Below are 15066 nucleotides of genomic sequence, written 5' to 3' on the forward strand. Positions count from 1 at the left end.
GCATTCATTTGCATAGAGAGGCATTGTAGTTTGAGTCAGTGCTATTTATGTTCTTGGCACTAGATGGCGACAGTCACCACAGTTTTCATTTTAGGAGTTGTGAAAGCTTTGCTTGCAGTAATTACTTGGGGTGCGGTGGGGACTACATGAAGCATTCTTTAGCTTCTCTGACGCTGAAGTTGCTGAGTTACATCATTTCATTACTTCCATCTGCTTCTTGGAAAGCTGGGTGACAATTGAGTGATGACCAGTTGGCTTTCCTGTAGGCCTGCATATCAGTTTTCTTGATAATGCTGGAGTAGATACCCCATTATGTTGCAATGTAGGGCACCAACAAAGCTGAGTGACTGCCTGTTTGGCCCTGTTGGTTAGCACACAGCTTTCATAGAATCATAGAATGGCAGAGTTGGAAGGGACCTCCAGGGTCATCGGGACCAACCCCCTGCTCAGTGCAGGATTCACTAAATCATCCCAGACAGATATTTATCCAGCCTTTGTTTGAAGACTCCCATTGAAGGAGAACTCACCACCTCCCATTGCAACCTGTTGCACTCATTGATCACCCTTGCTGTCTAATATCTAATCCGTGTTTCCTCCCTTTCACTTTCATCCCATTGCTTCTAGTCTTTCCTTGTACAGATGAGAATAGGGCTGATCCCTCTGCACTGTGACAGCCCTTCAGATATTTGTAAACAGCTATTAAGTCTCCTCTCAGCCTTCTTTTTTGCAAGCTAAACATTCCCAGATCCTTTAACCGTACCTCATAGAACATGATTTGCAGCCCGCTCACCATCTTGGTGACTCTTCTCTGAACTTGCTTCAGTTTGTCGATGTCTTGTTTAAAGTGGGGTGCCCAGAACTTTGCTACATTGTGTCTTCCAGCTCAGGCAGGGGAAGAGTTAACAGGATCACAGCAGTCTAAAAACACAGTGAGCGGGCGGGTACAGCGGGATATACCTGCGTTATAGGCCGGTCAGACCAGTGAGTCACCACCTGCAGTACACACGGCAAGGTTATGGGGGCACTGTGCTGATAAACCATTTATTTCAGCTATGAGCTGCATGTGTGACCCGGCAGCAGTGCCCTCCGGCTACGCCAATCGCTTGTCCCAGCTTGAATAGTATATACTACAGATATAAGTTACATTTTAATAGCCCCTTTCCATCCCATTCATTGCTGTGTCAGTCTCCACTGTCATTTTGTAATTCTATTCATGAACAAGGAGGTTCAGGATGAAGAGGACTATAGAAGTAATAGGAGCCATGTATGTGCCTGCCATCCGCGAGAGCGCACATTTGCGTGCAGTATTCACAGTGGTCTCCCCCATTTTATTTTCCTGCGCTGCTGTGCTCCAAGCTTGTCTTATAGGGGTTATTATACAGCTGGCATGCTGGGAGCTGTAGTACCACAGCACCTGATGAGCCATAGCATTACCCCATCCAGTCTGATGTCATGTGATCTGCCCCAAGGGCAAGCACAAAAAAAGTGTTCAGAACCTTTGATTACATCATTTGACCCATCCTGCATTTTATTGGGGTGGGTGGGGTTACACACGTAAAAAACAGATGCAAAGGGGATGAAAATTGCGCAGACAATTGTCACAGAAACACATGAAAATCGCACAAAAATCTTGGCCGAATTTTCAAGGCTAAAAAAAATGCCCATGTGAATATATATATATACCCCCTTAGACCAGTTTCACAGGCGATAAAATTGCGCAATTTTCTCGCAATGTGAGAGAAAGTAAAAACGCAGAATTATGAAACCAATGATTTTCAGTGGTTTCCTTCTCATGTGCAACATTTTCACTGCCCTATTTTTATGCGTTTTGCCTTTTTTTTAAATCTCCCATGTTCCCCTTGGAGCCTCCTTTATTTTGCGTTGCAAAGCACAAACTTGCGATTTTTATGTAATGCGTTTTTAACATTAGAAAGTCCTATTGTCCATCGTGAGAAAATCGCAAGCGGCAGCGATGTCATGGCAAGTAAAAGCATCGCTGCCGCTCAGACGTCTCATGAACGCAATTGTGATTTTTTTTTTAGACACGGCCACAAAAATTGCGTGAGATTTGTGCGTTGTGAGCTGCACAAGTCCCAGACGAATATGAACCGCGGTATGTGCTATATGTTTCCGTTCCTCGGAACGCATCACGCATTGCGACAGGAAAACGCATAGAAAGCGATGGGAAGCGCAGATACATCGCACTTTCTTGAACTTGATATCGGGCCAATATCGCGCTTGGCCGTGTGCAGGTAGCCTACGGGTGGATTAGAGACGATGCGGCCAGATATTGCGCTTGCCAACATGCCTTTATCATGGCAAGGCGTTTTTTCATTCAAAAATACCCCGCGTCACTTCTGTGAAATTGCGATCCTCAGGCTCGTGTTACATCTGCGTCCGAGGATCGCAAGTGCTGGGAAACGTCATATCACACTCGCATGTGAGGGCCGTGCAACGTCTTTTAAGATCCCATTGGAAACGATGGACAAGGTGTTCCGGGGGAACCCCCAAAGATGGAACATGCTGCGCTTTACCGTATATACTCAAGTATTAGCCGACCCGAATATAAGCAGAGTCAATAAGTTTTACCGCAAAAAACTAGTAAGACTTATTGCCTCGAGTATAAGCCAAGCTATACTCCAGTATATACTAGGTAAAGAAAAAATGCAACGCTCACCTCCCAGCCGGCGTCTGTGTCCCCGGCGGTGCGGCAAGCTGCTTGAGAAATCTCCCCGCTGTCATCTCCCTGCTCAGCTTTGAATTCCCCGCCGTCAGCGCTGTGTAAGTAAGCACTGTGATTGGATTGAGCGCCAGCCAATCACAGACGGTGCTCGATAAACCAATCACAGCCATTCAGCGATGTCATTCACTGAATGGCTGTGAATGATCGAGCGCCGGTTGTGATTGGCTGGTCCTCAATCAAATTACAGCACTGACAGTGGGGGAATTCAAAGCTGAGCAGGGAGATGACAGCGGGGAGAATTCTCAAGCAGCTTGCCGCACCGCCGGGGAGACCATCACGCCAGTGACACAGACGCAGGCTGGGAGGTAAGTATTGCGGGGGGGATTTTTGTTGTTTTTTTTCACCTCACTCAAGTATAAGCCGAGGGGGGCTTTTTCAGCATTAAAAAATGTATATATGGTATTTCCCTTCCCCTGCAAAAAAAATCGTACATGTGAATAAATCGATTGAAAAGAATGCATTTCATATTTGGAATATCGCACTTGACTGTGTAGATGCAGTCTAACTATTTTGCCTGTATGTCAGTCTTCACTGTAGCTCTAGAATTCTATTCATGAACTAAGCGGATCAGAATGAACAGGTCTAAAGGCTCCGCCTGGATGGAGGCGTGCTGCCATGCAGAAAAAAGTGGTAAGATGGCAAAAATCTCGCACTAATATAAACCGCACTCTTTTGATACACAGATCGCAGCACATCCTATCTTTGTGTGTGCTCTCACATCGCAGCGCCCATTGTTATCAATGGGTTTGGCAGCAGCCTCGCGGCACGTTCTAGGTGCACACGGTGTGATGCGAGGTTTCCACATTGAAAACAATTGGAGAACCTCCACGATCCTCCGCCATGGCTGTCAGTCGCGCCGGAGTGATGTGAGGCGGTTTTGAGATACAAACGTCTCGCATCTGTGGGGAAATCGCTTGTTGGTGAGCCCAATACAGGGCTGTGATACACGGCCTGAAATCACAGTCACCTATGTGAAGTTAGCCTAAGGCAGATTATCCACCTGAACTCTGGTAATGTAGGGGGGTCGGGGGGGGGGGGGTTCAGGGGGTGCTCACTGCAGGCAAAGTTATGGAGCAACAAGGACCGCACTTAGAAAAGTAAGACTTTATTACTGAAACACTGCAGTACATAGGAAACAGATACAGAAACAAAAGAAGTAAAAGGTAACACCAGATCCTACTGGTTAGATCGGATCAAATATCGGTGCTAGTAGACAAGCTGGGGCGGGCAGTACCTGTAGATGGTGCAATCTCCTGTAGTGCTGGCCAAGAAGGTTCTGCCCCCCCCCCCCCCCCCCCCCCCAGTGTCTTAAGGGATCCCCAGCAACACCTTTCACCTCCCACTTGTGACATCCCAGGGAGGCAGGCTGATTGGATGCAAGAAACTTCAGCATATACACTTGGTCAAAAAAAAAACCAATCCCGTTCCTTGTGTGTAGTGACCTCTTCTTCCGCTTGTGTAGAGCTTGTTGGCCACAAGACGCCTCTACGATGTAGAGAAGAGATGTCACCCCGTTACCAGAGTCTGAGAGGGGCGCATTATTGGGATCTAAGAAGCTGGATGGTCGTATCAATGAATTGTCCCCCACCGGTCCATTCTGTCCAGACTGTTAGGAGGTGTTGGGACCAGTTGGCACACAAGGTGATCGGGCTAAGGACCCCCCGACAGACCACCAGTAGAGAGGAGCGTCTGACCAGACTGTTAGGGGGTGTTGGGACCAGTGGATGTGTGAGGGCACACAAGGTGACCGGGCTCAGGACCCCCGACAGACCACCAGTAGAGAGGAGCATCTGACCAGACTGTTAGCGGGTGTTGGGACCAGTGGATGTGTGAGGGCACACAAGGTGACCGGGTTCAGGACCCCCTACAGACCACCAGTAGAGAGGAGCATCTGACCAGACTGTTAGGGGGTGTTGGGACTAGTGGATGTGTGAGGGCACACAAGGTGACCGGGCTCAGGACCCCCGACAGACCACCAGTAGAGAGGAGCATCTGACCAGACTGTTAGCGGGTGTTGGGACCAGTGGATGTATGAGGGCACACAAGGTGACCGGGCTCAGGACCCCCTACAGACCACCAGTAGAGAGGAGCATCTGACCAGACTGTTAGGGGGTGTTGGGACTAGTGGATGTGTGAGGGCACACAAGGTGACCGGGCTCAGGACACCCAACAGACCACCAGTAGAGAGGAGCGTCTGACCAGACTGTTAGGAGGTGTTGGATCCAGTGGATGTGTGAGGGCACACAAGGTGACCGGGCTCAGGACGCCCCCTAGAGATCACCAGTAGAGATGAGTATCTGACCAGACTGTTAGGGGGTGTTGGGACCAGTGGATGTGTGAGAGCACACAAGGTGACCGGGCTCAGGACCCCCGACAGACCACCAGTAGAGAGGAGCGTCTGACCAGACTGTTAGGAGGTGTTGGATCCAGTGGATGTGTGAGGGCACACAAGGCGACCGGGCTCAGGACGCCCCCTACAGATCACCAGTAGAGATGAGTATCTGACCAGACTGTTAGGAGGTGTTGGGACCAGTGGATGTGTGAGGGCACACTAGGTGACCGGGCTCAGGACGCCCCCTACAGATCACCAGTAGAGATGAGTATCTGACCAGACTGTTAGGGGGTGTTGGGACCAGTGGATGTGTGAGGGCACACTAGGTGACCGGGCTCAGGACCCCCTACAGATCACCAGTAGAGATGAGTATCTGACCAGACTGTTAGGGGGTGTTGGGACCAGTGGATGTGTGAGGGCACACAAGGTGACCGGGTTCAGGACCCCCTACAGACCACCAGTAGAGAGGAGCATCTGACCAGACTGTTAGGGGGTGTTGGGACTAGTGGATGTGTGAGGGCACACAAGGTGACCGGGCTCAGGACCCCCGACAGACCACCAGTAGAGAGGAGCATCTGACCAGACTGTTAGCGGGTGTTGGGACCAGTGGATGTATGAGGGCACACAAGGTGACCGGGCTCAGGACCCCCTACAGACCACCAGTAGAGAGGAGCATCTGACCAGACTGTTAGGGGGTGTTGGGACTAGTGGATGTGTGAGGGCACACAAGGTGACCGGGCTCAGGACACCCAACAGACCACCAGTAGAGAGGAGCGTCTGACCAGACTGTTAGGAGGTGTTGGATCCAGTGGATGTGTGAGGGCACACAAGGTGACCGGGCTCAGGACGCCCCCTACAGATCACCAGTAGAGATGAGTATCTGACCAGACTGTTAGGGGGTGTTGGGACCAGTGGATGTGTGAGAGCACACAAGGTGACCGGGCTCAGGACCCCCGACAGACCACCAGTAGAGAGGAGCGTCTGACCAGACTGTTAGGAGGTGTTGGATCCAGTGGATGTGTGAGGGCACACAAGGCGACCGGGCTCAGGACGCCCCCTACAGATCACCAGTAGAGATGAGTATCTGACCAGACTGTTAGGAGGTGTTGGGACCAGTGGATGTGTGAGGGCACACTAGGTGACCGGGCTCAGGACGCCCCCTACAGATCACCAGTAGAGATGAGTATCTGACCAGACTGTTAGGGGGTGTTGGGACCAGTGGATGTGTGAGGGCACACTAGGTGACCGGGCTCAGGACCCCCTACAGACCACCAGTAGAGAGGACCACTGATCATCCGACAAGCACGAGCAGCTCTAACCGTTTCTAACCCTGTGTCTGTCAGAACCATTTTCAGGCACTTGGTCGGACATTTGGTCACACAGCCCCCATTACATGTACGGCCTCTGACAGCCACCGTCGCCTTCGTTTACACGGGTGTAATGAGCAATGATACTGGACGCTGCGGAGTGGAACCGGGTTGTCTTCAATGATGAATGCAGGTTTAGTTTGGGCGCTGACCACGGCCGTGTTTGTGCCTGGAGGTGAGTGCTTCAATCCTGCCTTTGCTGTTGAGCGGCACACTGCCCCCTGCTGGTCTGGGGGGCCATCGCATACAACAGTCGGTCACCCCTAGTAGTGGTAGGAGGGACAATGACAGCTCGGCGATATGTTCAGGACATCCTGCAGCCACATGTGTTCCTTTCATGGCAGCTTCCAGAAAGATAATGCTCGGCCGCACACACAAGGGGGTCACAGGAAGCCCCCACAACATTGTCACACTTCTGTGGCCCCCTGGTCACCAGATTTATCACATGTATGAAAATCGCATGTTCCAGAGACACTGTGCTTTTGTCACAAAACACATTGCATTCACAGCAGAAGTCGCAGCTTTAAGGGCCCATTCATATGGGTGTGAAAATCACGCAGAAGATATCCATGCAAAACAACAATTGTGGCTAACTCCAGCGAAAAGTGTGTGAATGGACCATTTCTAGAGATGAGCGAGCGTACTCGGATAAGCACTACTCGCTCGAGTAATGTGCTTTATCCGAGTATCGCTGTGCTTGTCCCTGAAGATTCGGGTGCCGCTGCGGCTGACAGGTGAGTCGCAGCGGGGAGCAGGGGAGAGCGGGCGGGAGAGAGGGAGAGAAAGATCTCCCCTCCGTTCCTCCCCGCTCTCCCCTGCAGCTCCCCGCTCCGTGCCGGCACCCGAATCTTCAGGGACGAGCACAGCGATACTCGGATAAAGCCAATTACTCGAGCGAGTAGTGCTTTTCCGAGTACACTCGCTCATCTCTAATCATTTCCCTTATCAAGTCCCAAGATTAATTAGTGGTGAAATTGCCCATTCACACGATTGGGAGCTGCGAGTTGCAGAAAAAAAGTGCTCCTATTCCAGGATGAGAGACAGAGAGTAGAGATAGACCCATGGGACTTCCCTTCATCACTGGGGACTCCCTTCATCTCACGGGAGAGAGAGGGGTTCCCCTCTAGGGGAAAATTAGGAATTCCCCCGTAGCGGGCACAGAGCGCTTCCCCTGCAGGGGAGCTGGAGGGATATCCCTATAGCGGAGAGAGAGGGGCTCCCCTGCAGGGGAGAAGGAGGGATTTTCCCCGTTGCGGGGAGAGAGGGGTTCTATTTAGGTGCTATTCTTTTTAGAAGACGCTGGCTGTAGTAACAATCACAGAGTCTGACATAATCAGCTCTGCTACATCTGTAACTACAGGAATTAGTCAGGTGGGGAGATAAAGTCTCTGCTGATCCAGAAACAAGATGTAGTATGGCCGCAGGGGGCAGAGATCTCTGATGGGGGTTCTCATCATACTATTAAAACTATGGCATAATGTTCCTTTAAATGGACAGATCTATAGAAAGCAGCTGTGGGGTCTTCTGCCCCCATTCATTTATAGATGGCGGCTGACTGTACCGATATGGAGGACACGGTCATCATATAATGCGAAGGGACAAAATAAGAAAAACACCTGAATCCTGTCGGAACCGCGTATTTAAGCCTGTCATACATAATGCTGTCTGCAGTATCTAAGCCTCTTGTGTGATACTGTCCGCTGAACTGTGTATTTAAGCCTGTCATACATAATGCTGTCTGCAGGATCTAAGCCCCTGGTGTGATACTGTCTGCTAAGCTGTGTATCTAAGCCTGTCATACACAATGCTGTCTGCAGTATCTAAGCCCCTGGTGTGATACTGTCTGCTAAGCTGTGTATCTAAGCCTATCATACATAATGCTGTCTGCAGTATCTAAGCCCCTGGTGTTATACTGTCTGCTGAGCTGTGTATCTAAGCCTGTCATACACAATGCTGTCTGCAGTATCTAAGCCCCTGGTGTGATACTGTCTGCTAAGCTGTGTATCTAAGCCTATCATACATAATGCTGTCTGCAGTATCTAAGCCCCTGGTGTTATACTGTCTGCTGAGCTGTGTATCTAAGCCTATCATACATAATGCTGTCTGCAGTATCTAAGCCCCTGGTGTGATACTGTCTGCTAAGCTGTGTATCTAAGCCTATCATACATAATGCTGTCTGCAGTATCTAAGCCCCTGGTGTGATACTGTCTGCTAAGCTGTGTATCTAAGCCTATCATACATAATGCTGTCTGCAGTATCTAAGCCCCTGGTGTTATACTGTCTGCTGAGCTGTGTATCTAAGCCTGTCATACATAATGCTGTCTGCAGTATCTAAGCCCCTGGTGTGATACTGTCTGCTGAGCTGTGTATCTAAGCCTATCATACATAATGCTGTCTGCAGTATCTAAGCCCCTGGTGTGATACTGTCTGCTAAGCTGTGTATCTAAGCCTATCATACACAATGCTGTCTGCAGTATCTAAGCCCCTGGTGTTATACTGTCTGCTGAGCTGTGTATCTAAGCCTATCATACACAATGCTGTCTGCAGTATCTAAGCCCCTGGTGTGATAGTGTCTGCTGAGCTGTGTATCTAAGCCTATCATACATAATGCTGTCTGCAGTATCTAAGCCTCTTGTGTGATTATGTCCGCTAGGCTGTGTATCTAAGCCTATCGTACATAATGTTGTCTGCAGTATCTAAGCCTCTTGTCTGATAGTGTCCGCTGAGCTGTGTATCTAAGCCTATCGTACATAATGTTGTCTGCAGTATCTAAGCCTCTTGTCTGATAGTGTTTGCTGAGCTGTGTATCTAAGCCTATCGTACATAATGCTGTCTGCAGTATCTAAGCCTCTTGTGTGATACTGTCCGCTGAGCTGTGTATCTAAGCCTATCGTACATAATGCTGTCTGCAGTATCTAAGCCTCTTGTCTGATAGTGTCTGCTGAGCTGTGTATCTAAGCCTATGATACATAATGCTGTCTGCAGGATATAAGCCTCTTGTGTGATAGTGTCCGCTAGGCTGTGTATCTAAGCCTATCGTACATAATGCTGTCTGCAGTATCTAAGCCTCTTGTGTGATAGTGTCTGCTGAGCTGTGTATCTAAGCCTATCATACATAATGCTGCCTGCAGGATCTAAGCCTCTTGTGTGACACTGTCTGCTGAGCTGTGTATCTAAGCCTATCGTACATAATGCTATCTGCAGTATCTAAGCCTCTTGTCTGATAGTGTCTGCTGAGCTGTGTATCTAAGCCTATCGTTCATAATGCTGTCTGCAGTATCTAAACCTCTTGTGTGATAGTGTCTGCTGAGCTGTGTATCTAAGCCTATCATACATAATGCTGTCTGCAGTATCTAAGCCTCTTGTGTGATAGTGTCTGCTGAGCTGTGTATCTAAGCCTATCATACATAATGTTGTCTGCAGTATCTAAGCCTCTTGTGTGATACTGTCTGCTAAGCTGTGTATCTAAGCCTATCATACATAATGCTGTCTGCAGTATCTAAGCCCCTGGTGTGATACTGTCTGCTGAGCTGTGTATCTAAGCCTATGATACATAATGCTGTCTGCAGGATATAAGCCTCGTGTGATAGTGTCCACTAAGCTGTGTATCTAAGCTTATCATACATAATGCTGTCTGCAGTATCTAAGCCTCTTGTGTGATAGTGTCTGCTGAGCTGTGTATCTAAGCCTATCATACATAATGCTGTCTGCAGTATCTAAGCCTCTTGTGTGATAGTGTCCGCTGAGCTGTGTATCTAAGCCTATCATACATAATGCTGTCTGCAGTATCTAAGCCTCTTGTGTGATAGTGTCTGCTGAGCTGTGTATCTAAGCCTATCATACATAATGTTGTCTGCAGTATCTAAGCCTCTTGTATGATACTGTCTGCTAAGCTGTGTATCTAAGCCTATCATACATAATGCTGTCTGCAGTATCTAAGCCCCTGGTGTGATACTGTCTGCTGAGCTGTGTATCTAAGCTTATCATACATAATGCTGCCTGCAGTATCTAAGCCTCTTGTGTGATACTGTCCGCTGAGCTGTGTATCTAAGCCTATCGTACATAATGCTGTCTGCAGTATCTAAGCCACTAGATACTGACCGCTGAGCTGTGTATCTAAGCCTTTCGTACATAATGCTGTCTGCAGTATCTAAGCCTCTTGTCTGATAGTGTCCGCTGAGCTGTGTATCTAAGCCTATCATACATAATGCTGTCTGCAGTATCTAAGCCTCTTGTGTGATAGTGTCTGCTGAGCTGTGTATCTAAGCCTATCGTACATAATGCTGTCTGCAGTATCTAAGCCTCTTGTGTGATAGTGTCCGCTGAGCTGTGTATCTAAGCCTATCGTACATAATGCTGTCTGCAGGATTTAAGCCTCTTGTGTGATACTGTCTGCTGAGCTGTGTATCTAAGCCTATCATACATAATGCTGTCTGCAGTATCTAAGCCCCTGGTGTAATAGTGTCTGCTGAGCTGTGTATCTAAGCCTATCATACATAATGCTGTCTGCAGTATCTAAGCCCCTGGTGTGATAGTGTCTGCTGAGCTGTGTATCTAAGCCTATCATACACAATGCTGTCTGCAGTATCTAAGCCCCTGGTGTGATAGTGTCTGCTGAGCTGTGTATCTAAGCCTATCATACATAATGCTGTCTGCAGTATCTAAGCCTCTTGTGTGACACTGTCCGCTGAGCTGTGTATCTAAGCCTATGATACATAATGCTGTCTGCAGTATCTAAGCCTCTTGTATGATAGTGTCTGCTGAGCTGTGTATCTAAGCTTATCGTACATAATGCTGTCTGCAGTATCTAAGCCTCTTGTGTGATACTGTCTGCTGAGCTGTGTATCTAAGCCTATCATACATAATGCTGTCTGCAGTATCTAAGCCCCTGGTGTAATAGTGTCTGCTGAGCTGTGTATCTAAGCCTATCATACATAATGTTGTCTGCAGGATCTAAGCCTCTTGTGTGATACTGTCTGCTGAGCTGTGTATCTAAGCCTATCATACATAATGCTGTCTGCAGTATCTAAGCCTCTTGTGTGATAGTGTCTGCTGAGCTGTGTATCTAAGCCTATCATACATAATGTTGTCTGCAGGATCTAAGCCTCTTGTGTGATAGTGTCTGCTGAGCTGTGTATCTAAGCCTATCATACATAATGCTGTCTGCAGTATCTAAGCCTCTTGTGTGATAGTGTCTGCTGAGCTGTGTATCTAAGCCTATCATACATAATGCTGTCTGCAGTATCTAAGCCCCTGGTGTAATAGTGTCTGCTGAGCTGTGTATCTAAGCCTATCATACATAATGTTGTCTGCAGGATCTAAGCCTCTTGTGTGATAGTGTCTGCTGAGCTGTGTATCTAGGCTTATCATACATAATGCTGCCTGCAGTATCTAAGCCTTTAGGCATGACCCTGTGATAAACCCGCAGCTCCTTACATTGTGTAATCATCGGTGCTGTTTGTCGACAGCCGCCTTGCTCATAGTTTGTCTTGGGTTAGTTTCAGGTATGTCTCCTTAACCCTTTAATGCCTCGGGATGTAACTTTAGGTCCCGGCAGGGTGATACTTTATGCAGCGGGGCATAAACTTACGTCCTGCGGATGGTGTGGGCTCGAAAGTCAGTTGCGGAAGAGACGAGGATCGGGCGGCTTTCATTTACTTCAATGGATGCCGTCCGTGTGGAATTGGCGCAAAAATGGAGCATGATGCGATTATTCATCCACAATTGGATTCCGCTCGTGTGCAGGAAGAATCGCTTTTGCGTAGCATGCTATGGGCGGTATCTGCTGTGTAATCAGGAGGTGGATGCCCGCTCCGAATTCTGCAATGCCAATCCACCCGTGTGCATTCACTGTAAATGTGATCAAAAAAGCCGCATGTATCCCAAATGGTACTAATAAGAAGGACATCTCGTCACACGAAGAACAGGCCTCATACGCCATGTCGGCGGAAAAAGAAGAGCGATGGCTTTTGATAAGTAGAGATGCCCCCCAAAAATCGGTGTTCTTGTGGAGAAAATGGGCAGCGTCCTTAAGGGGTTAAAGATGCAGGTGAGGAGCAGACTGCCAGCGGAGCACAGGTGTAAATCATCGCTCCTGATGTCGTACTGCCCCGCTGGGCACATTGTGCTGCCAGCTGCACTCTTCACCTATAGTCACAAATGTAAGCTCCCATGCAGAGGCCTCTCCTCCCTAGTGCTGTTGTGTTCCTCTGTCAGCCACTCTGCTCTCCCTCTCTACCACACCTTCCCTGTTCTCTCTCCTCTCTGCTCTCTCTCCCTATCCCCCTTAGGTCTTTCCACTGTATTTTCGCTTTCTCCTCAACCACACCTCTGTATTCTCTCTTCCCCTTACCCCCTCACCCCCACCTCTGCTCCTCAATCTCCCCAAAACCCACTCTGCACTCTCAGTCTCCCACACCCTCTCTCCTGTCTCTCCCCCCACACCCTCTGTGCCTTCTCTCTGTCCCCCACACTCTATGCTCTCTCAGACCTGCACACCCACTATGCTCTCTCTGTCCCACACACTCTCTCTCCTTTCTTTCACCACCTCCACTCTGCTCTCTCCTACACTTCCTCTCTGCTCTCTGTTTCCCACACTCTCTCTGCTCCCCACACCCTCTCTGCTCTCTCTCTGTCCCCCACACTCTCTCTGCTCTCTCTCTGTTCCCCACACTCTCTCTGCTCTCTCTCTGTTCCCCACACTCTCTCTGCTCTATCTCTGTTCCCCACACCCTTTCTGCTCTCTTTCACCACCTCCACTTTACTCTCTCCTCCACTTACTCTCTGCTGTCTCTAACCCCCACACTCTCTTTAAACCCCACACCCTCTCTGCTCTCTTTCATCGCCTCCACTCTGCTCTCTCTTCCACTTACTCTCTGCTCTCCCCCCCCCCTCCATCCCCTCTGTGTTCTTTCCCCCACACCCTCTCTGCTCTCTTTTCCCCTCTCTGCACTCACTCCTCCTGGGACTCTGGGAGTGAGAAGCCAGAAGTTACAGGTCTTGCAATATTGGGTGACTATCACTGATGCCCCCTAGTGTATATGCTTTATATGCCCTTCTCCTTAAAGGGGTATTCTGGGACCTTTCCTCAGTGGTTGATTAGTCTACTGGGGATCCCTGCCGATCAGTTGATACCCCAGGCCTACTGTCGCCACAACGGGCTGGTTGTGCGTCATAGTAGACAGCACTGGAAGTGACCTGGCTGGCTTCACTCCCATTCGGAAAGCACACAGATCCATGGAATTAAATTGGTGAATTCAGATCACCGCATAGGTTTTTAACTCACTTGTTTGAGTGGCCCCAGTAATAATAATAGTGCCTGCTCTCGGTGGCTCCAATACTAATAGTGCCCGCTCTCGGTGGCTCCAATACTAATAGTGCCCGCTCTCGGTGGCTCCAATACTAATAGTGCCCGCTCTCGGTGGCTCCAATACTAATAGTGCCCGCTCTCAGAGGCTCCAATACTAATAATGCCCCCTCTCAGTGGCTCCAATACTAATAATGCCCCCTCTCAGTGGCTCCAATACTAATAATGCCCCCTCTCAGAGGCTCCAATACTAATAGTGCCCGCTCTCAGTGGCTCCAATACTAATAATGCCCCCTCTCAGAGGCTCCAATACTAATAGTGCCCCCTCTCAGAGGCTCCAATACTAATAGTGCCCCCTCTCGGTGGCTCCAATACTAATAGTGCCCCCTCTCGGTGGCTCCAATACTAATAGTGCCCCCTCTCGGTGGCTCCAATACTAATAGTGCCCGCTCTCGGTGGCTCCAATACTAATAGTGCCCGCTCTCGGTGGCTCCAATACTAATAGTGCCCGCTCTCAGAGGCTCCAATACTGATAGTGCCCGCTCTCTGAGGCTCCAATACTAATAGTGCCTGCTCTCAGAGGCTCCAATACTAATAGTGCCCGCTCTCGGTGGCTCCAATACTAATAGTGCCCGCTCTCGGTGGCTCCAATACTAATAGTGCCCGCTCTCGGTGGCTCCAATAATAACAATGCCCCCATTTGTGGCCTCAATTATCATGCCTCCACTGAATAATATTGCCACCAGATGGCAACCCAAGGCCCAGCAGGTTCTGGGAAACCCGGGTAGTAATGGCTACACTACAGACTCAGGTGTCGGCGAGCTGTCATGGCGGCTTTAGTGATCGTCACCCAGCTTTTCCAGGAACAGATATAACAAAGAAACAAGTTGAATTTGACCTTAGGGCCGGTGTCACACGGGCTATTTTGCGCATTCAAAATTCGTGAGCGTTAGGCCGCTCAAACACGAGCTACACGATTTTCCGGCGATGCGACGGCACTACAAAACGCATGTTTGTGAACCCCATGCTTTTCAATAGTTTCCTTCACATTAGCGATGTTTTCACTTATGCCATGTTGCGAGAGAAAAAAAATGTTTCCCTATGGAGCCTCCTTGTTTATCGCATCGCAAAGTACGAACTCTGTACTCATGCGCGTGAAAATATGCATACGCTCCTGTGACGACAGCCGAAGACTATGTTCACACAAAGCAGATTTTCTGCAGCGTGTAAATGGTGCAGATTTGTTTGGTGTGGATCTGCACTAAAATCCGCGCCGTATGAACATACCTTAGGCCTCCTGCACACGGGCGGGACAGAC

Source organism: Eleutherodactylus coqui, chromosome 8 (assembly GCF_035609145.1).
Source record: "Eleutherodactylus coqui strain aEleCoq1 chromosome 8, aEleCoq1.hap1, whole genome shotgun sequence".
NCBI classification, from domain to species: Eukaryota; Metazoa; Chordata; class Amphibia; order Anura; family Eleutherodactylidae; genus Eleutherodactylus; species Eleutherodactylus coqui.